General features: G+C 40.5%; 1 long non-coding RNA gene across 1 annotated transcript in view; it reads left to right on the top strand.

Annotated features, from left to right (window-relative positions):
• The first annotated feature begins 18,099 nt into the window (after positions 1-18,099).
• LOC146991305 (uncharacterized) overlaps positions 18,100-26,149 on the top strand; it is an 83,066-nt gene continuing 75,016 nt past the window's right edge. The window contains exon 1 of the long non-coding RNA XR_015036924.1: positions 18,100-18,134. This is a non-coding gene — a long non-coding RNA (uncharacterized LOC146991305). The remainder of the gene's footprint in view (positions 18,135-26,149) is intronic.

A 26,149-nucleotide genomic window follows, 5' to 3' on the forward strand; every position in this document is an offset into this window, starting at 1 on the left:
GTAAGCTTCAGAAACCATCACACATGGAAAAGTCACGGACTGAGAGACCTGTAGTTTTAATGTAAACAAAGTCATTTACGTAAGAAAAACACAAACGTCTGTGTGAGACCATCTGGGTGGTTCTAGTGTTAACATTAGCCTAATGAAGAATGAAGAAAACACATTACAAATGAACTATGACCGAATTGACAGCAGAAACAGTGTGCACTTATCTCAAGGAAATTTAAATCGAATGCAACTGTAACTTGTAATCCAAGAGGATAAGAGGTGAAACGTCTTCCTAGACGAATAACCAAGTCCAGTTGCATTCGATTTAAATTTCCTTGAGATAACTATGACTCCGGGACAAATGAGAATATTCACAGGCTTAGTGCATGTGCACACGCCGGCCGGAGTCACTCGCAACAATGTAGCTTTCCCTCGATTAAAGTAGTTCTGTCATCTCCCACTTTGTACCGGAGAAGAGACAGCACCCGACAGATATGCTAAATGTTTGGATGCAACAAAGTCACTGTTAACAAAATCAGCATCTAATCTGTCCCTTCAAGAGCAGCTGCTGACAGATGTGCATTATTGCTCCGCTCGTGAGTCCAGCAGCATCGGGTCCAGGCTGCTGGCACGGACGTAGCGATCGTGGGCTATGAGTGGATTGTTACATTCACCAGAACTTGCAGAACTCAAACTACTCAAACTTGGAGCCACCCAGCCAGGCTACAGGAGAGATATGAGAGACAAAAATATGCAGGGGACCCCCAAAAGGCTGAGAACCACTGATCCTGTTGAACGTAGGCTACTGTAACCACTGTGATACAATAAAACAACATTGATCTGATTGACCGGCGTAGCGGTCCCTCTCTCCACTCACTCTCTAGCTCTCTCGACCACAGCTGCAAATGAAGTACCTATGGCCTATGAACAGCGCCACTCTCCATTGCAGCTACGTTGTGGTCAAACGTGGAATTATCCCAAAATCTTTTGAGCTGCATCTCAGTACGATGCTTCCACCTAGTGGCTACAGTGTGACCTACAATTTCACGCAACGCGTGAATCACGCGTTACGTGAGGGAAACGTCCAAATGAAACTAGTACCCACTGTACGTACCGGTAGGTATCCGCCTCCAGCGAGTGACAGCCAAGCCACCAGACTCATACGCGCAGGCAGGCCAGGGTTGCCAGATAGTGCGAAAAATATCCCTCACTATCTTACTTTTTTCCTTCACTGATTAGTGGGAGAAATTACCGACCAGGAGCCGGCTCCTGCTCGCACCCTCCCCTGGAGAGTGCCCCCCCACCCCCACCCCGAGAACCACTAGGCTAATACAATGGTCCTGGCTAGTTTTATTGGTTAGTTACTCCCTTCATTTTTTCCCTATCGACGGAAATCCATCGTGGCAACGGAGAACTTTAATCCATGTCATCAGTATTTGTTTCACCCTTGTCGAATTGCAGCCTAAATCCTGAATCCTGTCCATAATACTGATTTCTTTTCTACTGTATGTTTGTATGAAGCTGTTGGCACCGTGCACTTGAGGGAGATCGATGGAGTGAAGTTTGAGTTGTGCTTGCATCTACTCATTTGCTACACTGACATAAACCATTGCTTACCTCTAATTAGCCTTGACAAGACTGGTGTTTGAGTCATTGGGTCCAGACTTGACTGAAGACAGGTGGGAGCCTCATTCAGACATGGTACGATGTTAAGGAAACTGGAACTTCAGGCAGGTGTTGTCATCATTCCTGCTTGAAAATTCACCAGCAGTCTTCCATCAGGTGTTAATTGTGGACTGGCATGAACCTCTCTGCAACCAGACAAAGAAAGACAACAAAGAATAAATTGTTAATGATAATAATGATAATTATTATTATATAGCACTTACACTGTTGCAAAGTGCTTCCCGCAACAACAACAACAACAACAACAACAACAACAACAACAACAACAAACAAAACATTAATTAAAGAAGTTGGAACAGAAAAAAAAATCAATGGTGAATGAAGAGTAGGTTTAAAAAATCTCATGAAATGGCCAACCTGTAAATATGATTTCAGGAGGCGCTTAAAACAGTTAACATATTTAGCAGATCTAATAGATTGAGAGAGATTGAGGGAGAAACTGTGGAGGCTACAGCTGAAAACATACAATCCTTTGGATTTGACACTGACTTTGATTTTTTTTAAGGATAGTTCTGAGGATTTACCCTTGAGGAACTCCAGATAACAGGGTAGTAGACATAAATGGGAGACATAATTATTGATGTGGCCATGTAAGTATTTGACAGGTATGAAGAAACAAAAACATTTAATGGCAGCACCAGTTCAGAAGCCTATCTATTTAAATGTACTCACTGAAGCTGAGTGCTGATAACGATGACGACGAATCAGAGTACTGGCCATACCGCATTCCCGCAAAGTTGACTGCCTTGCATTATCCAGCTGCACCATGCTGTGGAGAAGATGAAAATATTTGTTAAAAATTGTATGGCTAAGGTGTAGGGATCATTTTCACTTGTTATATTATCTCTGAATTCGCCTAGATCAAGTGTCAATAAATATTTCCTTCGTAATACATCCAAGTCTCCTTGTATCATCTTTTATTAAGTAAGTAAACCAGTTTCTCAATTATTTCCATCACAATTAGATTATGAAAGGCCTAAATTTATGCTGTGCTTAAAGGTATGCAGAAGTTGCAGAATTTTCAAAAAAACAACATATGGACCTGTAAAAAATAAATGGCCGGTCTCCTTCTGGGCGGCAACCAGTGCTTATAAAAAGAGATTAACATAAAGCCTTCTATTGTTAAATTAATGGATGGTCAACTGTGCAATCACTTATCACTATTTATCCTTGACAAGACTGGTATCTGATCACAAAGGTAGATTAGTAGGCCAGCAAATAAGTTGATGAATCCATGTCAAGTATAACCACTAGTAGACTACCTGAAAGAAAGTGTAAGGAGATATAAGAAGACAGGATATACTTCCCGTCAAGTGAAATATGAAATCATCAACTCTTTCACTCTTTCCAACACACAGGTTGCAAATTACAATCAAATGACTCAAAAACATGAGCAGCTGGGCCGGCCAAAGACATACTTGCCAACACTCCCGATTTACGCGGGAGACTCCCGACTTTTAACCCTATTTCCCGCGATGCTCCCGGTTAGTAATTTCTCCCGCTAATCTCCCGATTTTACAGTGAAGGAAACAAGTGAGATTGTGGGGGATAATTGTTGCCATATCTGGCAACCCTGGCCTGCCTGCACGTATGAGGCCAGCCGGTGACATGTCACTGACTGGAGTCAGTGATACCAGTAGCGTTGATACTGTGGTTGCCTGCCGCTGTCGACGTCGGCACGAGCGGACCCGCTGGTCCGAGCGGATGCGGCGGCGCACATTCGTTTTTTTTTTTTCCGTACTCCCCCTCCGTGCATGTCCGCGATGCACCGCTCCACAGACGTGCCCCCCCGCACAGCAGAGGAAACGGGACCTTGAATGGCTGATCCAGACCCCTAGATTTAAAATACGAGTTTAGTTTTTGCCCACCAGCCACTGCCCCCCACCAGACCAGCTCTGAGTTCATGTTAAGTGTCACTCCAGCCATTCTTGCCTTCAGTCAGTAGCTACTACCTAAATGTGCTTCTTTTTTTTTTTTTTTTTTTTTTTAGTCTGTTCCCTTTATGTTCTCAGAGTACACTAGAATGCTTCATTTATGTGTTAAAAATTACATTTTTTTGTGGGGGGGAATGCCCCCAGACCCCCCAACAGGGGTCTAGTGACTCAACTTTTTCACCCCTTCTGACTTTACTGACAGATTCTATGCATCTTCAGGTAGGCTTACTGGACAGGGCCACCTTTGGTCAGCCTTCTGGTTTTCATTTCAACAATTACAACTGCTTTTTTTCCCATTATCCTGATTGGTAAACAGAATCATTTATTGAATAGGCTATCAAAGAAACAGTTTCAAAACAAGTTTCCTTCAGGTTTAAAATACAAGGCAAGAAATGATGGCAATTTATAGCCACACCTGGCGAATGAACCCTGATACACTGATGAAAAAAAATCTCCCTATTTTTCACAACCCAATGTTGGCAAGTATGGCCAAAGACCATGTAACACATATTTTTAATATCACAGTGGCCAAGGTTCAATTGTGGCTTGGGCCATGCTACATCATCCCCTCTCTCTCCACTGTGTTTCTTGTCTATCTCTACTGCCACTGTCCAGTAAAGCAGAAATAATATCTTTAAAAGTTAAAAACAAAAACAGCTTGTTATTGGCATGGATTAGAGACTCACCATTTTCCTGGCTGACACAATACCATTAAGTTGTTCCCTCTAAGTCCATAACCAGTCATAGAACTTTGGATGCAATGCCTGAAAGGTGACAGTAGCATAATATTTAAATATTAACACTTGTTAAAGAGACAAGCTAATTTATACAAGTGTACAGATAATTAAGAGAATTTGCTCTTACCATGTTAAAAGATGTCTTCAGTTTACCTACTGTAAAGGAGAATCTTAGTAACAATGTCACCAGCCTTCGACTACTCTGTAGTGTCACAAATGCACTGAAACACAAGCTCAAATGTTCTTCAGTTTTATTAACTTGAATGCATGAATACAAAATGTTCACATAAATTTAAAACAATATACTTAGTGGGCATTTTTACCCTTTGCAACCCCACTTCAAAAAAACCCAAACTATTCCTTTAAAACTAATACTGAGTAATAACAAGTACTAGTAATAACAGTACATGCTTTGCTGTACTTAATGGGACAACGAGGAGTTTTGGAAAAGCGAAGCGTTTTCACACTACATTTATGAGCCTCCGCGCGCACCGTAAAATTCTTTTGACCGGCGCAAGACAGACTCATGTTTTCATTCATCAATAATTAAAGTCAGAGGTTCAAAGAGGTTCACATACCACCGTAGTTCCGACCATAAACGGCGATTCAGCTACGTTATTCTCATGACTCGTTGCGAAACTGAAAGTAAAGAAACGCTGGTTGGCTCGACCAGCATCTCCGCCACCACTAATAATAATAACAAAATAACCATAGAGACAGAACGATATATTTATCGAAAATGGGCCCATTAACAAGTGTGGGTAGCGGAGATTCATCCACATTAACGTGAGACTTTTTTATAACCGATTAGAAACTCCTTGTTGTCCCTTTAAACTGACATCAGAACTCTGTCAGTTAGCTTTGAAAAGTCCTTGTCTAACATGTCTCTCTCCATTCATGATCAGAGAGATCAGAGATGAGGGTGAGGACTCTCGGGTTGACTGACAGTTGCTTTTTGTTCTTCTTTGATTCCACCTTGGTGCCCTTCTCTGGGTTGATGTTGAGGAAACACCTTTGTGAACACAAAAATGTATAATCAACAACTATATACAGTGATTTGTTCTAAAGGAGGAAATAAAAATAAATATTTCTTTACCTCTGAAGGAACTCAAGTGTAGAGCCCAGATCCACGGGATAGTGAATGTTGAAGACGTAATAGCTTCCGAGCATGAGGCAGACGGCAGCGATGAAGGTGGGGATGTGGTCATTCACGACCTTGCGGTCTATGGCAAGCATGAACTGCCTTGAGGCATAGCAAGAGGTTCCTGTAACAGCAGAAAAGAATTAATAGCACATTAGTCATTACCATTCAAAAGTGTTGCATGATACACAGAAATTAAGATACTTCAGATTCAAAACGTTCAATTAGAATTTCCCATTGTTCGGTACCTCAACATCCTTTACCAAACTAACAGAGGAAAATGCATGACATTGCACTGTTTTCATCATCTTGTGCTAACTCTGCTAACAACTTCTTACTTCCAGCTCACTTGTTTTTTGCCACCTTGTGGCCTGTATGAGTCACTGTTCACAATATTTTAACTTAACCCTCCTGTTGTCCTCCTGGGTCAAGGAAGGAAGAAAGGAAGTTAGGAAGGACGAAGGGATAGATGAAAGAAAGGAAGGAAGGAAGGAAGGGAGGACAAAGGGAAAGAAGGAAGGAAGGAAGGACGAAGGGATAGATGAAAGGAAGGACAAAGGGAAAAAAGGAGGAAGGAAGGCAGGAAGTACGAAGGGAAAGAAGGAAGGAAGGATAAAGGGAACGATGGGAGGAAAGAAGGAATGGAAAAAGGAAGGAAAGATAGATGGAGGGAGGGAACAGACTGGGTCAAAAAAGAAGGAATGAGTAAGGACGAAGGGAAGGAAGGAAGGGAGGGAGGCAAACGGATTGTGGAAAGAAGGAAGGGAAAAGGGAAGGAAAGAAAGATGGAGAGAGAGAACAGATTCGTTCAAGGAAGGAAGAAGGGAAAGAAGGAAGGGAAAAGGGAAGGAAAGAAAGATGGAGAGAGAGAACAGATTCGTTCAAGGAAGGAAGAAGGGAAAGAAGGAAGGAAAGAAGGGGAAAATGATTGTGGAAAGAAGGAAGGGAAAAGGGAAGGAAAGAAGGAAGGATGGAGGAATAGGGAACAGACCAGGTCAACTGGATCAAAAGAGGAAGGAAGAAGAAGTAAGGACAAAGGGAGGGAAGGAAGGAAGGAAGGAAGGAAGGGGAAAATGATTGTGGAAAGAAGGAAGGGAAAAGGGAAGGAAAGAAGGAAGGATGGAGGAAGGGAACAAATTGGGTCAATTTGACCCAGAAGGACAGGAGGGTTAAACTAGAAAATTCCAACCCCAGGCCTCTCTAGCATTACATGCTAGAGAGCATTACATGCTAGAGAGGCCTAGTGGTCTGTGCAGGGCACTGTCTCACTAATTACCAAAAATTAATAAATTACTCTTTTGTAAATATTTTACTCTTTTTTTTTTTTTTTTTTTTTAAATATGTTTTATTGATTTTCTGCAAAGTTCTTACCCCACAGGGATACAGCACATGTACATGTCACTTCAATTTACAGTCATTTTCAAAACATAGGGTGCATTGTTCATCATTCACATCAACTTAATTTTTATCCCATCCCATTCACCCACATATCCCTCCACGTAATGGAATGGCATCATCATCATCATCCCTATTCCCACCCCCCCACCCCCCCACCCACCCATGCATTCCAACCTAGCTATCATCAAGGGGTTCTTGTAAAGAGTCATAGTAAACCAGAAACGGTTTCCAAACTTTGAGAAAGGATTGGGAGGATCCTTTAAGTGTGTACTTTATTTTTTCTAATTTTAAGAAGTACATAACATCTTTGATCCAGTGAGAAAAGGATGGAGGCGTGCGTTGCTTCCATTTGAAAAGGATCAGGCGTCTAGCGAGAAGTGTGGTGAAAGCTAAGACAACATGAGCTTTAGTTGGTAGGACTGCTCGATATTCCTCTGGTTTTACACCAAAGAGGGCGCAGATGGGGTCAGGGTCTAATCGGATTCCAAACATCTCACTAAAAGCTTTAAAAATACTTGTCCAGAAGGTAGAGAGGCTTGGACATAACCAGAACATGTGTAATAGGTCTGCAGGTTGGCCTCTACAGCGGGGACATGATGGGTCAAGGTTTGGATAAATCTTTGCCAACCTAGCCATGGAATAGTGGACTCTGTGTACGATTTTCAGTTGGATTAGGCTGTGTTTGGCAGAAGTAGATGAAGTATGTATCAAGTTTAAGATGGAGTCCCATTGATCGTCTCTGAGAACTACCCCAAGGTCTGCGTCCCAGGCCTTTCTTAGATTTTCGACAGAGTGTGGGTCAAGTTTTTGAATAAGGTCATATATCTGGGCAATCAGTCCTCTGCTGTCTGATTTCAATTCCAGGATACCGTCTATGTGTGATTTTGAGGGTTTATTTGGAAATGAATGAAATGTCTTTTGTACAAAGCTCCTGATCTGCAAATAACGGAAAAAATTGTTTTTAGGTAAATTGTGGGCTTGGGACAGCTGGGAGAAAGACGCAAATATGTCTCCTATATACAGGCTACGGACTGATTTGATCCCTTTATCGAACCATTGGGTAAATGTAGAGTCTGTACAAGAGGGGGTAAACATGTGATTCATCTTTATGGGGGAGAGGGTAGAAGGACCTTGTATTCCGAAATGTTTTCTAAATTGGACCCAGATTCTTATAGATTGATTAGCTATTATACTGGAGGTCAGATTATTACAAGTGAGGGGCAGGGAAGCACAAATCACTGAGCCTAAGTGATATCGACATGATGAGAGTTCTAATTGCACCCAGTCTATCCGTCCTGTAGCGGGTTCATCTTCGAGCCAGTAGATTAATTTTTGAAAGTTGCATGCCCAATAATAGAAAAGGAAATTTGGCAAGGCCAGCCCTTCTACGCGTTTAGGTCTCTGGAGGTGGATCTTACTGATACGACTGGGTTTACCCCCCCATATAAAAGATGTAATTATTTTATCAAGTGCTTTAAAGAAAGATTTTTTAATCAAAATTGGGATGTTTTGAAAGAGATATAGAAATTTAGGTAGCACTATCATTTTAACCAGGTTGACACGTCCAGCTACTGATAATGGCAAAGAGGCCCACCTATTCATATCCTGTTTACACTTGTTAAGGAGTGTTGTGAAGTTCTTTGTAAAGGTAGTAGACAGAGTGTGGGTGACTTCAATTCCCAAGTATTTGAACCCATTTTGGACCCTTTTAAAGGGTGGGGGATTGGAAAAAGTTGTGTCTGTTTCAGAGTGTAAGGAGAACATTTCGCTCTTTTGCAGATTTAACTTGTATCCAGAAATTCCCCCGAATTGTTCCAGAATGTCTAGAATGAAGGGAAGTGATAAGGCAGGGTCAGAAACATATAGAAGTAAATCATCTGCGTATAAGGATACTTTAAACTCCATGTCATCCCTCTGTATACCTTTAAAGTCCTTGCAAAGTCTCAATTTTGCTGCAAGAGGTTCGATTGAAATTGCAAATAGGAGGGGGGACAGCGGACATCCCTGCCTTGTCCCCCTTGCGAGAGGGAAGTAAGCAGATTGAGTATTGTTAGAGATGACGGATGCTAGTGGGGAGGAGTAAAGCAATTTGATCCAGGCAATGAATTCTTCTTTGAAGCCAAATTTACGGAGGGTGAAAAATAAGTGGTTCCACTCGACCCGGTCAAAAGCCTTTTCAGCATCGAGCGAAATTACAGCTTCAGGACATTTTGATCGGGTCGAGTGGATTATGTTAAATAGCTTTCTTAAATTTGAGTAAGAGTGCCGGCCCAGGACAAATCCTGTTTGGTCGGGTGAGATAATATCCGGAACTATGCTTTCCAAGCGTTTAGCTAGGATCTTGGATAATATTTTAAAGTCCACGTTTAGCAAAGAGATAGGTCGATATGAAGAACACAAAAGTGGATTTTTATCTTTCTTTGCCAGTAGTGAAATTGAGGCTTGTCTGAGTGTCATAGGCAGAGTCCCTAGTGAGAGTGCTTCTTTAAACATTGCTTGTAGAGTTGGTGCTAATTGCAGTGCAAACTTCTTATAAAATTCACATATAAACCCATCAGGGCCAGGCGATTTGTTGTTTTGCATAGATTTTATGGCTGTGACAATTTCAGAAATTGAGATGTCTGCACTCAGTTTGTTGTTTTGGTCCTCGGATACAGTGGGGAGAGCCAAATTTTCAAAGAAATTGTGAGAGAGGTCAGGGTCATTGCTGCATTCTGACGTGTAAAGCTCAGAGTAAAATTGCACAAAGGTGTTATTTATGTCGTTGTGATCTGTCAGCATCTCACCGGTGTGAGATTGGATCTTTGTAATTGAGCGAGAGGCAGCTGCTTGTCGAGCTTGTATAGCTAATAGCCTGCTCGCTTTATCTCCAAACTCATAGGTGTTATGCCTAGCCTTCATAATGAGACGTGTTGCCTCATCAGTGGTTAAGAGGTCAAATTCAGTTTGTAGTCTTAAACGGTCTTTATATAAGTCTGGGGTGGGGCTCTGAGCATATTTTGAGTCAATGTCTGATATTTGTTGAGAGATATCTTGTAATCTTGATTTTTTTTCCTTTGAAAGTGTGGAGGAGTAGGCTATGATCTGACCTCGAATGTATACTTTAAATAGAGATACAAGATGGGAAGTAAAAAAAAAACAAAAAACCCACAAAAACAAACAAACAAACAAACAGAAAAAACATTCCGTAAGTGTGTGTAAGCCTATAGTCCCTATCCCTTGGCTAGTGCCCTTGTAAACTTTGTGCTTTGTTTAACTCTGCACTTTCAACTCTGTCTTTGTAAGTAACATCATTTCAACTGAACACAAAAATAGAAACTTGAGTCAGGTGAACCGCTACTTTTAAGTAGTCTATCAGGGTCCAAAAATAAGACTGCCTCTTAATCAGCGTCTGAATCATTCAGTTACGTCTTTAAGATAGACACGAAAAAAAAAAAGGAAAGAAAAAGAGGAAACAACTGGGAGGAAGGGAATGTAATAATGATGTATAAAGCTGGTTTTCTGGTGATAAGTGTAATTGAGTGACACCGGCGTCCTGGAATAATCTGTCTTGTAGGCTACAGCAAATAAACCATAAACCACAATATTTATGAAATAAGGAGAAAGCGACCGGGCCGTGAAAAGAGAGACCAGGGCCTAACCACAGGGGACAAAAAGCAAAACAAAAACAGTCCCCTATTTAAATTAAACACAAAAACAATAATAGTGGGTAAAAATTAAATAGCCTATTTAACACTTAGCGTGTAGCCTATGTAAAGTGCCCGAAGTGCATGACAGTCTGTGGGTCACGGGCCAAATAATGTTCATTTCAATGCGCGTTAAATGACAAGAGAGATGAAAAGAAAGAGGGGGGGATAAAAAAGGCCACGCCACAGTGTTTGGTCATGCCTGGCAATGGCGGCGTGGTTAGCTGAGATTTGTGCCGTCAGATTTGTAATTATCCGCTCCTCCATGCCAGTGAGCAGATCTCGTATATCCTCGAGACACGCGGGCGGCGGGTCTTCATCTTCGTCTTCGGTGGGGTTGTTGCTAGCTAGCTGCTCAGCGTCGGCTAAATCGCCATTTTGTCCGCGCTCGTTTCCAGTCCTCTTAGACTTGCTTTTAACCATGGTGAATGGCGTGTTAAGGTATCAACTTCAGAGACAGCCCTTCGGTGTTGGTTCACCTCACTCCAAATGAGTAACGTACAGTGGAAATGTCAAATTACAGCCGAATGGTGACAGAGCCCTTCCGACTTGCTGCCTACTCCATCGCTCTCCAAACCGGAAGTCTCCAATATTTTACTCTTTTTAACTAAATTAATTAATTACTTACTTACTGCATGAATTACCTATTATACGAATTATTGTGTCAATAAAATAAAGAGAGAACAGTAGGAGAAACACAAAGCGTGTCTATTAGTGAGAGGTGTCACTCAGGTTTATATTTATTGGCCAAACTGTGTAAACAATAATTAAATGAATTTTAGACCAATACAACTTGTCTAACCGTGCACCTGTGCTACTACATTTTCTTTGTGCTGCTGAAATCTTGAGCTTGCTAGCACCAGTGCTACCACCTAATAAAGTGATCATACAGCCCTGTGTAATAACATTCAAGTGAAAATGGCATGTTAGTAGATTAATTATTCATAAAGCTTTGGTATTTGAGTAACTAAAGTATTTTCAGTCATTTTAGTATTTTTTCAGTTTAATATTGTGGTGTTTTAAATCGAACACCCACGGACATTTCAGAAAGAAACAAGTCCAGCAATGCATTTGACATTCTATTTCTGATCTATTAGATATCGAGTATCATTTCAGTATTGTTTTGGTATCGAGTATAATGATAAAACTAAAACTAAAAATTGGTAATGTTGGTATCATGACTACACAAGTGCATTTTATGTAATATTTACTTATAATCTTAGGTTCTTACATTAAAACTGAAAATCAACTTACCACATACAATGATGCATGGTGTCACAGGCAAGTTTTCCACTTGTACTTCCTCTGCCAGACATGTGTCCTCCACATAGTGGAAGAGGTTCTCCTCTTTTTCATTTAAGTAGGAGCACCATATCTTTCACGTCTTCTGAGCATCCTTCCAACTGACCTCTCAGAATTTTCAGCTTTGTGACAGCCTGCAGAACTTGTTTGCTCTTGTCTGCACAAATGGTTTGCATGAAGTCCAGAAGCCGTTTTCCCTTTTTTTCGACACTGGCTAGGAAAGTCTCCTTAAGTGCTACCCCAGTGAGCTCTTGGAAGTGGATTGTCATGCCAATCTCCTGGAACAAAAACGGCCACTCCTCCATGAGGATTTGCAGATCTGTTCCCTGGTTTATCTCTTTACGTTGGGAGTAGTAAGTGGACTTCATAAGGGTTTTTACCTCATCTGGGCTGAAGTTAGCCTGTTCAATGATCACCTTCATTTGAAGTTTCTTCTCCTCTTGGCTGTCTGTTGTCTCACTCATTGGCATGAATTCCATGTCCCACTTTATGCAGCCATATGTGTCCTGAACAGCTGCCCTTTTTTCAGCTGGGATTTCCTCTGTGTCATACCCATCTGACCCCCGTTTGCGCTTCATTATTGTTGGTGCAGAAGACCGCTTTGCATTTTCAATGCGGACTTGTAACTGCTTGACCAGTGAGTGATATCCTGGTCCCACCACATCACCGTCTATGACATCTTGCAGTGTGGATACTTGGCAACCATTTTTTTTGCAACTTCTGTGGAGGCTTGTTTACTGGGAGAAGCACAAACCTTCATCATCTCAGCGACGACCATATGGATCATTTCTCAACGTAACCGGGGCTTTGGTCTTTTCCCCCTCTCAAAACAGTGCATCAAGGCTTCAGGAAAATTCTTCCAAGGAATCTGAAAGCTGTCAACCCAATCTACAGCAGTAGTCAGGCGGCTGGGCGATGGGGAGGCGGAGAATGAGGAGCATGTCGAGGAAGATGGTGAGGCTAATGGTGACTGGCTGTGGATTTCACTGCTCTGTGCTGTAAAACAAAAACAATGAAATTAGGGATGTGTGATATGACAATATATATGGTGTGACGATAGAAAAACATCTATCATTTCATATTCTGCTCTATGGTTTATTTTGTTTTGTCACAGATCACACTCTTTACAGCGATATTTTACATAATTTTTATGACTTTTTGGCAACTTTTAGCAACTTTTTTCCTGTTATTCCTCACTTTACAGAAAATGTGCTTTATTGTGATATGTATGGTTAATCTGGAATATAATATAACCTATATCGGAATATGTGATTTTGGTCATATCGCACAGCCCTAAATGAAATTATAAAAATGTATTGAATGCTGTTTTATCCTTGGTAATACTTGAAAATATTTTTTTTTGAAATGCACTTACTTGTCTGTTTCCAGGCAGCCACCAGTTTTCTTGCTTGGATTGGTCTCAGTACTGAAAGCAGATCAGCTTCCTGGACGAACTGAAAATCCTCTGTGGTCTCCACCCCCAAAGATTGTAGTGTCTCCTCTAAAATATCTAGCATTGAAGCTGGGAGGTCTGGCATCACCTTTGTAATGGCGCTCCGTACGTTGCTTTGGTGTGCATCATCCATTTCTGAATATAAAAGAGAGATAATAATAAAGTTTTAACACCAGAATGACAGCCCAAGACATCAGGGATGCTCCTACTGAAATTAGCCGATCTTCAGTAATCAATATCAGATCAGCAAATCCTGATATCACTTTATTGTCATCGACTGCTCAATACTTGAGCCATTTCTCAGCAGAGTTGGTGTTTGTATGCTGCGCAACACTGAGTTTCCACCTGGACAGCTATAGCAGGCGGACAAGGTTAACACAAACGCTACACCACATTAGTGCTCACATTAATGGAGAGCTGCTCTTTTCACAGGCCGCTTACTGTATACAGATCAACTGTATGTGTTAAATGTGTTTATCCAGGTATGTGTAGCATCACATTTTCAGCAAGGTGTAAATTTAAGCTCATAAACCAGACTATTTGCTAACATAAGCTGAGCTAAATGTTAGCTGCTCATGTAAACCTGCAGCGACAAGCATTTTGCACCGCTTTTTAAGGCCAAACACTGTTCAAAAAAGATCAGTAAATTGGATCAGCCGATATTTCTCATTAATAGAGCTAGACAATACAGATATATGATGAGACTAGAAATCATCATATCGTTAGATTTTGGATATCGTAATATTGTTTTCCTGGTTTTAAAGGCTGGATTACAGTAAAGTGATGTAATATTCTGAATTTACCAGACTGTTCTAGCTATTCAAAAATGTCCCACTTGCCACTTGGTAATTACATCCACATTACTGACTATTATTTATCAATAATCTTATTATGTACATTTTTTGTGAGGGGGAACTATAGTCATCCCTACAATATTGTCACAATATTGAGAGGTATTTTGGTCAAAAATACTGTTTTTTTTTTGTTTTTTTTTTAACGTTCAAGGAAACTTTGATCAAATATTGACTTGATTCATAATGTGATGTATATTTATTGATTGATATGAAAAAGATTATAGTGATAAAAGTTTTGCCATATCGTCCAGCTCTACTCATTAACAATCGGCAAACAAAAAAAACGTGATCAGAGCATCCCTACAATACATCCATTAGTGTGACAGCACACTGTGTTTAAATGGAACTATTTGGCATCCATCCTTAATGTAAGATGACAATGGATAGTAATCAATCAAGTCAGTGATGTTCACACACTGCATCTTTTCATTGTTTTTCCTAACAGAATACATATGGTACTGAGGAATGAATTCAGCCTCGTACACTGAGACCAGAAGATGAACAGTGTCATTTTTGATCAAAATAAGCATGAGTTCAGCAAACTCCACAGAGTCCATGTTCCCTGTGACGAGGAATTGTCCTTTCTTGTATGATGTTCCTTTATACAGCATTTCTAATGTGACCTTTGTGTTGATCTCAGTGAAGTCAAATGGTCTCACTGCATCTTGAATGGCTTTACTATACAGTGCTGAATAAAATGGAGAACCATCTTTGACTTGTAAGACAGCTTGACCCATTGGTCCTGCTGAAAGATACGCCTGGAAAATCTGGTGTCTTTCAGAGAGTGTAAGGCAGAGGTTTTTGAAATTCTTCAAATTTCTTGCACATCTCTTGAAATAACTGTGCTTACTTTCAAAGCGCATTGTCCAGACTCTGATTAAGGGACCAAATTTCAGAATCAGCGCTGGGTAATGACGTAAGTAATGGTGCTTGGGTTTCAAATTGCTTTCTGGAAATAGAGCCTTTCTTGACTCTAAATATTCTTGAATGAGAATATCTAGATATGCAACCTGAGACACAGAGATTTTCTGAGCACATATCAGGTCCACAATGTCTTTCAGCTGTAGAGTCAACTGCCACACATCATCTGCTGTATCTTTCACTCTGTCACCAATTATGAGAGGCAGCAGCCTTAGAAGATTCCAGTTCTGTACGGCCTGTCCTGAGAGTTTAGCTGCTTGAGGGCTAACTTCACATGGTTTTGTTGAAGCATCAGAGGCGCGGTATTTGAACTGTTTAATACGCCGATTCAGATTGGAGTAGGTGAACCATGCCTTTTTCTTGATGAAATACTTAAGATAGAGTGCTACATCATATGACAAAACACCTTCGAAGATGTCATGACCTAGGCAAGGTGGCAAACCTGGCTGACAGACATTAAAGTATTTCAAACTGTTGAATACTGACTTGCGCTTTACTCCTTCCACTTCTGGGGTGTCTTCAGTCTGGAGGCGCTCGACAGCTGCGTCGTAATTCTCAGCGGTGCGCTCTGGTCCACACAGATTAGGATCGTCACCTTGAAATTGAGATCGGGTTATTAGGCAGTACCTACAAAAATACTGTGAGCGACTGAAATTTTCAGTAAAGCCACCAATACAATGCAAGCCCAAATTATCTCCACCAATGCAATACAAGGTTCCTTTAACCGTTTCATCTGATAGTACAATCCCATTCTCCTCCAACTCCTTCAAGTCTGCTAGTAACTCAGAGAACACTTTAGCATGCCCAAATGCTTTGAAATCTTTCTCTCTACACAGTAGAACAAGTAACATGTGGTCTGTGTTTGACCGTACATGAGGTGGCAGGTTAGCAACAGATGCATAGACAGCTAATACCTTATGTCTTGTCTTTGCAGAACCTAAAGGGTTAACGACTTCAAAGGCATCTTGGTACAGTACTAGCTTGAGACATGATGGATTCTGAGCAAAAAACGCATTGGATTTGAATATCTGACCATCACTAATGTCACTTAGAACATCTGTGGGAGACTCAGCTGAATGCTCCCCTGATTTCTGCCACAGGTCAGACTCTAACAGACATTTCAAAGTCTCTCTCACAGGCACATAGTAGGCAAACCTATCTGTTCTGTTGTCATCTCTTCCTAAAAACATTTTCTTTGGCTCCACATAGTTGAACTTTTTTTTGAAAGTCTGAGTTCTTGAGTATGCTGTCCTCATTGGCCCTCTGTGACATGCAGAAAACAGATCAGATCCCCTGACAGACTCACAAACTCTGGTGATATCCTCATCTGATAATGATGTGTCATTTTTTAGCAGGGCCGTAAGTTTACTCAAACTATATGTCTGACCCAACTCATGTATGTTTTGTATCTCCTCAACAATATTCTGTATGGTCAAAGCAGGTAGTAGAAACTCACCCTGCAATTTCAAGTAGAATAAAGAGACATTTCTGAGAAAAAGATCACTGAAATCCTCTGATATATCCATATCAGCCTCATCTGTACCTGTCCCTGTACTTGTCTTATTCACTTGAGCGCCAAAATTATCTGTTTCAGCTTGAACAGATGATGATTGTGAAGCAGACTCTCTGAATAAGTCACTGATACTGATATCTGTAAGATCTCTGTGTTTCCGTGACATGTGCGCGGTAAATGAGGTTTTGACCGTGAACACATTTGTGCATCCTCTGACTGGACATGTCACAGCACGTCCTTCCACAATATGCTCCCTCAAGTGAGCTATCAGATCTTTTGTATCGTGACACTGGCGCTCACACATCGCCATTGCGCATTTAAAATCACTAACGTTAACAGCCGTCCCGACAGTAATGGGAGTAGGAGCAGATACACTATGCTTCCGGTAAAAATGCGCCTTAAACGCTCCATATCTGTAAAATGTCTGCTTGCAACCTGCTCCAGTGCACTTAAATAAACAACGTGGTTCATTTCTATGGAGTTTGCAATGAAGCACATAACCCCTCAAGGTCTTAACCGACTTGCTACAGAAGTTACAGCTAAACATTTTTCTAGCATAAGCAGATATCGACACGTCCAGCAACTTTTAAGATATAGCTACCTGAACTCCTCTGCTTGAAAGTCAACGAATAAGAGCTAATGTGGCTCTGCGGCTAGCTAACGTTAATCGGACAGTCTCAATGAGCTGTGAATGTGTTTACCTGAAGAAGGAAGAGACTCCTGTGGGCGCGAAGAAATTTCGAACGTCCGTTAACTCCGCGGTTATGAGATATTTGACTTAGTATCTCATTTATGACTTGGCTATCTCATAATTTTGACTTAGTATCTCATAATTTTGACTTAGTATCCCATAATTCTGACTTGGGCTTCCATATTATTTAAAAAGTAGGCTATGTGTTAACAATGTTGCAATAAAACTCTATATGATAAACTCTAATGATTGTATAGGCCTATGTTTTCCTGTGGGACAATAAAGTTAATCTTATTTTAATTCACTGTGTTTTGATAATAATAGTTTTCTATTGCATTAAGTGCTTTGCGTCGGTCCAAACAATGCTCCTGTGATATAATAAGCACATACCACGGCCTGTCCTGATGTATTGCTTAAATATACCATACTTTTTAACATTCAACTTTCTATAGAAATGATGGAATGATTTAATGGTTGTGTACTGTAAATTTAAACATAAACACCAGCAAAATCTGTAATTCAGACAGAATGATACCGTCAATTTTAGGGTAATTACATGCTTGTGACATTACGGTATTTTACCGTGAATTTAGCAAACTTTTTATAACATTCACAGTAAAATTCTGTATTTTCTACTTAGTAAGACCGTAAAATTTAAAATTATCAACTGTTTCTTGATTTACGGTAATTCAATGTACTTACTACAGTGATATACTATTTTTGATTTTACGGTATTTTACTGTTGCTATTTGACAGTTTTTTACCGTAATTTCTACGGACATTTTTTACAGTGTAGACTACGCCTCCCGGTGCTCCGTAATGCCCTGCTGGTGCAACCCAGTCGCCAGCAGGAAACGTTCACCATGGACTATTCTGCAAACTACAGAAAAGTCCAGGATGAACGTTTCCGAGTGAAAATACGTTGTAGCCCAACGTTTCGTTGCCCATTCATTTAACGTGAGCCAAACTGCGTTCATTATCAACGTTTCCTACATGTCACTGTACAACGTAATATTATGTAGTATTTTCGCTGGAAAAACAACATTTTAAGATATATTTGGCATGGTTTTGATGACTTTTTTAGCGAGAAATGTGTGTTTTACTTTCCAAATTTATGTTGAATTAATGCAAATAAGCTTTTGTTTGTAACTTATTCGGCGAATCTCAAATATGAAAACGTGTATATTCAACATTATTCATTGAGCTTTCTGGCTGATAAAACGTGATTTCAAGATATATTTGGCATTGTTTGAGGACATTTCTAGCGAGAAATGTGTGTTTTACTTTACAAATACATGTTGAATGAATGAAAATTAGGTTTTGTTTGTCCTCCAGCGATATTTTATCCGACTGATTGTTATTCTATTTTTCCCATAGTCGTTGCCATAACAACGGCGACGCCTTGTACTACTAGATACTCGTTTCCGGAGCTCTTTGAGGCCAATCGGCCGCGATGAGTTCTGTATTTAACTGCTGCACTATTCAGACCTTATAAGCAATGAAAACTGTAATGTGATCTCCATTTAACCAACAGTATAGTAGTCATATAGGCTAGCTTTCCGAGAATTTGCAGCCCGGACCGATTTGACCGACGGACAGCTTGCTTCCGCCAGACATGGAAACAAAAGTTGTTAATTTTTAGCCAAGCATCTTTATCTGACACGGTTTATTGCTGCTCGTTAAGAAAAAACGTTGTAAAACTTTATATATATATATCCTATATAATCATCATTCATTTATTAATCATACGATAGGAATTATGACGTCAATACCTCGGCGCCATCACAATAGCGCCATCTAATGTGCCGCCGACGCAACGACAACACTTGTATAAAAGTGACACCGAGTATAAAATGACAGATTACTGTGTGTATTGTCTTTCTATTTAATAATAGAGGTACTATGATCATGGCAAGATGTTTAATGTCTTTCTATTTAATAATAGAGGTTATACACTATGATCATGGCAAGATGAATGTCTTTCTATTTAATAATAGAGGTTATACACTATGATCATGGTAAGATGTTTAATGTCTTTCTATTTAATAATAGAGGTTATACACTATGATCATGGCAAGATGTTTAATGTCTTTCTATTTAATAATAGAGGTTATACACTATGATCATGGTAAGATGTTTAATGTCTTTCTATTTAATAATGTGCACACTATGATCATGGTAAGATGTTTAATGTCTGCTAGAAAGCTCTTTAACAAAATACAATTCAAGTCAACTCAAAGTCAATGATTTTTTTATTCAAAAATAAACAGGCCCATCCCCCTTCCCTCCCTCTCTCCCAAACATACCCTCATAAAGTCAGACACGCAGAAAACACTCAAAACGAACACAACAGAACAGAACAGAACAAACAAAAAAGCACACACACACACACACACTACTGCTTCTTGACGAAGGATTTTGGCTCCCATGAGGGCTTCCACGTTTGGTTGCTGAAAATAAACAAGAAATCTTTTATTAGGGCCGCGGGCAATCGCACCGGGCACTGGTCCCAACAGCTATGAAATAGCTGCAGGGACCAGTGCCCGGGCACTACTGTTGTGTGGATTTTTTCTTCTTATTATTAGGGCCGCGGGCAATCGCCCCGGGCACTGGTCCCAACAGCTATGAAATAGCTGCAGGGACCAGTGCCCGGGCGAAGCCCGGGCACTACTGTTATTGTGTGGATTTTTTCTTCCTTATTATTCTTCGTCCTCTTCCGGACTATTTTCGATTCGCTACTAGTCCTGCAACTCGAAGAGTTGCAGGACATATTATATATCAAAACGTGCGGCTTGATCGGGATCGGTGTGCTATTACTTTTCTCAACAGTTTACGAATTTTTCGCGACGTAGTCGCGAAAAACTGCGCAAAAATTTTGCATGTAAGTCAATGGGACGGGCGGAAAAAAAAGAGTGAAAAAGACCAATCATTAGAGTTTAACAAACGTCTACTGCTCAGGCATACTTTCACCTAGAGACTCCATTTAAACTTTAAACAGTAGACACAAGTCTTGTGTATTGTCGTATTACTCCACGTTTTGATAGGTCATATAGTTTTTGATCAATCCATGATCAATGACCATGATCATTTTTGGAGAAATTATGAGTTTATAATGGGTGTGTATTGGACAGAATGTTCGTGTCAGAGTGCGTGACATCATCGGTTAGAGTGGGAGAGAGTGAAGAAACATTCTGTATTTTTTCTGGATAAACTGTGAGCACGGCCACAATTTACACTCTACAGACATAATCTTTTCAGAATTTGTAAGACAAACTTGTTATCTCTCATGTCATGTGCTCAAAATATCAGAGAGACTTACAGAATTGACAGAATCAGCCTCTGAGTGCGGCCACGTCTGTCCCTGCTCCTCATTGAGTCCAATACAAATATTTTCTGAGAGGAGCAGAACGGCCTGATGTTTTAAAAACTGCCAGCGTCGCCAAAATATTTACTGTAGAAACACCAAATCGTACCGAAATTTTCAGTAAGTCCTTAGAGCAACGTTGATCTGTGTTTTGTTCTGATAGGAGTTACCGTTTTGTCATGCTAAGCCTAATTGTGAGGCCGGTTTAGAGGCAGAAAATGGCTGTTTTTCTCCACGTTTCTGTCTGTCTCAGCCTGCGGGGGCCCCTATCGCCGTGGTAACCTCTTTGATCCTCAGGCCAGAGCTCGTTAACTTCATAAACAATCCACCTGGCGCTCGTTTAAATGTTTATAAACACAGACACAGCTAAATCAGACTGACACAGGATGCAGCTACTAACTAACTATGTGTCAAGTCAGTCACACACACACACACACAGACTCTAGAGCCAGCTTCATGTGATTACAGACACACACACACACACAGACTCTAGAGCCAGCTTCATGTGATTACAGTTACACACACACACAGACTCTAGAGCCAGCTTCATGTGATTACAGTCACACACACACACACACACACACACACACACACACACACACACAAACACACACACCTTCATGTGATTAAAACACAGTTAACGTGCAACAGAATTTAAACTTAAACCATGATTTAATCTGGTTTTAAAGTTAAACCTTGTTGGTGTCACACACACACACACACACACACACACACACACACACACACACACACACACACACACACACACACACACACACAGTTAACCTAATGTGGTTACAGCTCCTCCATATCAGTGCTTATAGAAAGATGATCATGTGTCTGTCTGATCAGCTCTGTCTTGCGCTTAAGATCGTGGGTTTGATTCCCATGTTGACAGAGATGGCAAAATCGGCAGTAGCCCCGCGGCCCATTCAAAATTTCCCGAGAGGAAATTTTCTAGTTAGGGCCACGGGCAATCGCACCGGGCACTGGTCCCAACAGCTATGAAATAGCTGCAGGGACCAGTGCCCGGGCGAAGCCCGGGCACTACTGTTATTGTGTGGATTTTTTCCTAGTTAGGGCCGCGGGCAATCGCACCGGGCACTGGTCCCAACAGCTATGAAATAGCTGCAGGGACCAGTGCCCGGGCTTCGCCCGGGCACTACTGTTATTGTGTGGATTTTTTCTTCCTTATTATTCTTCGTCCTCTTCCGGACTATTTTCGATTCGCTACTAGTCCTGCAACTCGAAGAGTTGCAGGACATATTATATATCAAAACGTGCGGCTTGATCGGGATCGGTGTGCTATTACTTTTCTCAACAGTTTACGAATTTTTCGCGACGTAGTCGCGAAAAACTGCGCAAAATTTTTGCATGTAAGTCAATGGGACGGGCGGAAAAAAAAGACCGAAAAAGACCAATCATTAGAGTTTAACAAACGTCTACTGCTCAGGCATACTTTCACCTAGAGACTCCATTTAAACTTTAAACAGTAGACACAAGTCTTGTGTATTGTCGTATTACTCCACGTTTTGATAGGTCATATAGTTTTTGATCAATCCCTGATCAATGACCATGATCATTTTTGGAGAAATTATGAGTTTATAATGGGTGTGTATTGGACAGAATGTTCGTGTCAGAGTGCGTGACATCATCGGTTAGAGTGGGAGAGAGTGAAGAAACATTCTGTATTTTTTCTGGATAAATTGCCACCACGGCCACAATTTACACTCTACAGACATAATTTTTTCAGAATTTGTAAGACAAACTTGTTATCTCTCATGTCATGTGCTCAAAATATCAGAGAGACTTACAGAACTTACAGAATCAGCCTCTGAGTGCGGCCACGTCTGTCCCTGCTCCTCATTGACTCCAATACAAATATTTTCTGAGAGGAGCAGAACGGCCTGATGTTTTAAAACTGCCAGCGTCGCCAAAATATTTACTGTAGAAACACCAAATCGTACCGAAATTTTCAGTAAGTCCTTAGAGCAACGTTGATCTGTGTTTTGTTCTGATAGGAGTTACCGTTTTGTCATGCTAAGCCTAATTGTGAGGCCGGTTTAGAGGCAGAAAATGGCTGTTTTTCTCCACGTTTCTGTCTGTCTCAGCCTGCGGGGGCCCCTATCGCCGTGGTAACCTCTTTGATCCTCAGGCCAGAGCTCGTTAACTTCATAAACAATCCACCTGGCGCTCGTTTAAATGTTTATAAACACAGACACAGCTAAATCAGACTGACACAGGATGCAGCTACTAACTAACTATGTGACAAGTCAGTCACACACACACACACAGACTCTAGAGCCAGCTTCATGTGATTACAGTCACACACACACACACACACACACACACACACACACACACACACACAGTTAACCTAATGTGGTTACAGCTCCTCCATATCAGTGCTTATAGAAAGATGATCATGTGTCTGTCTGATCAGCTCTGTCTTGACCTTAAGATCGTGGGTTTGATTCCCATGTTGACAGAGATGGCACAACCCGCAGTAGCTCCCGTGGCCCATTCAAAATTTCCCGAGAGGAAATTTTCTAGTTAGTGTGAATGCTGGAAGCATTCACAGTATTGTTATTCTGTTCGGCCATTTTGTTTCTTTAAACTTATTATTATTAGTGTGAATGCTGGAAGCATTCACAGTATTGTTATTCTGTTCGGCCATTTTGTTTCTTTAAACTTATTATTATTCTGAGTCTTCTTCCCTTTTTCTGCGTTTAACTAGTCCTTCATACTTTGTGCTATTTCAACAATTCATATATCAAAACGTGCAGCTTTTTCAGGACATTTATGCTATTACTTTTCTCTTTCATACTATTTATACTTTTTAAAATATTTAACTTTTTCTGCTAATTTTTTTCCCATAGGAATACATTGAAACAGTCTTCAAACTCTTCAAATCTTCTGCTTCATTCAGCCTCTAATAGCTTCAGCATACTTTCAGCTACAGACTTCATTCAACTTTTAAACTGTTCACAAACCTTTCAACTATTCAGCTATATCTCAGCTTATTGATATCTTCAACAGTTTCAGATATATGTATAGTTTTAAAATCATTAAAATTTCTGACAAAATTCAGATTTAACATGAAAGTCAATGGGACGGAATGTTCGGACGTTGGCAGTTGGTAGAGTGACAGAGGGTCTAAAAATCCTCTCACATTTTTCTCTCTATCCTGTCAGCACGGCCACAGATTACACTCTACACACATAATTTCGGGCATGCTTGTAGACAAGCTCATCCTTGATCTCTTCATGTGCTCAAAAAACCAGAGAGACGAACACAATTTAAACTGGGAGCCTCCGAGTGCAGCCAGTTCCCTCTCTCCTCTCATTGACTCCCATTCAAAAGTAGGCGCTGATTTTCTAAACGTCCCAAAGTTTCCAACCTGCGACACAATCAACAATTTTTACTCTAGAAACACCAAAGTGACACGGACGCGTTCAGCAAGGTCTTATGGTTCGGAAAATGTATACCTTTTGCTCGTACTAAGTACAGATTTGTCGTACATTAGATCTGTTTGAGGGTGTCACAGAGCAGTTAAAGCCTATGGTTAAAGCTGCCACCATACCTTAAAGCCACCAGCCACCAGTTACACGGTAACCTCAACATGGCAACCTCACCATGGTAACCTCACCATGGCAACGTCACCATGGCAACGCACACACATTCTCTCTGTCTGACTGTCTGTCGGTCATATACACACACACACACACACACACACACACACACACACACACACACACACACACAAATGGACACACACTAACTACCACACACACACACACACACAAATGGACACACACTCACCATACACACACATCCAACACACACACACACACACACACACACAAATGGACACACACTCACCATGCATACACATCCAACACACACACACAAATGGACACACACTAACTACTACACACACACACACACACACACACACACACACACACACACACGCACGCACGCACACACACACACACACACACACACACACACACAAATGGACACACACACACACACAAATGGACACACACTCACCATACACACACATCCAACACACACACACACACACAAATGGACACACACTAACTACCACACACACACACAAACACACACACACACACACACACACCCAACAAACATACAACCACTTACCAAACACATACACAATTTACACAATTACACACAAACAGACACACGTGCACACACAACAAACACACACACAAATGGACACACACTAACCATACACAAACAGACACACACGTCCAACACACACACATTTCATACAGTTGTCAGGTCAGAACTATTTGTATATCTTCCTCACTCACACACACACACACACACACACACACACACACACACACACACACACACACACACACACACACACACACACTTTTGTATATCTTCCTCACTCTCTCACACACACACACACACACACACACACTTTTCCTACAGTTGTCTGACTGTTTTGTATGTACCTCTCTATCCTCCTGTTGTAGTTAATGGACTCGTTGCTGTTAATTTTGTTGGCTCTTCTCAACCATTTCACACCATTAAACCTGCTGTTTACATGTTCTACTCCTCAGCTAATGCTCGATCTATATTCTTCAACAATGTTCTTCTGCTGTCAGTTTACAATGTATTTCAGTAGGCATGAACTTTTTTCCTAATTCAGGAATTTTTCAAACTCTTCTTTGACAATTCAAGTAATTTCCAGCCATTTCATACAAAGTCTCACATCTTCTACTTTTAAATATATTCTCAGCCATTGCTTCGGCTATGTTAGTGCTGGTTCATCAGTTGTCCTTCCTGTCAGGTTAGCTACAGATTTCAACTATTTAACCATTACATTTAAACATGCAGAATTTCAATGTTTTCTTCTCCCTTTAGCATTTCTACTGCTTTTTACCTTTAAAAAGGCATTCATCTCACACTACAAGTTATATGTTTCAGCTTTTTCCCTCCTAGGGATGAATAAAGTATTCCTCTACTCTCTACTCTGCTCTACTCTAGCATTAGTCGGTAACGCTTTATATTAAGGTCCTTGTAATAAGCATTAGTTAATAGGTAATAAGGCTCTTATAAGTGATTACAAGATGCTTATTAACATTATTATGCATTTATAAGACTATATATGTATTAATAGACTCATAATAATATAGTTAATAGCAGACTATAATTGATTTATAATAACTTATAATAAACTTAGTTAACTGTTTGTTGATGCTTATGAACATTAATAAGATCCTTATGAGTATCTTATAATTGTTCATAATAACATTACAAACACATATATTGACTCAACTAGCCCAATCATTATGTCTTTGTTATGCCTTTATTAATCCTAAGGTATGTGTAATAAGCGTTAGTTAATAGGTAATAAGGCTCTTATAAGTGCTTACAAGTATTAATAGTCTCATTATAATATAGTTAATAGCAGACTATAAGAGATTTATAATA

This window comes from Trachurus japonicus, chromosome 1 (assembly GCF_045865225.1).
Source record: "Trachurus japonicus isolate A0001 chromosome 1, Traja_1.0".
Lineage (NCBI taxonomy): Eukaryota > Metazoa > Chordata > Actinopteri > Carangiformes > Carangidae > Trachurus > Trachurus japonicus.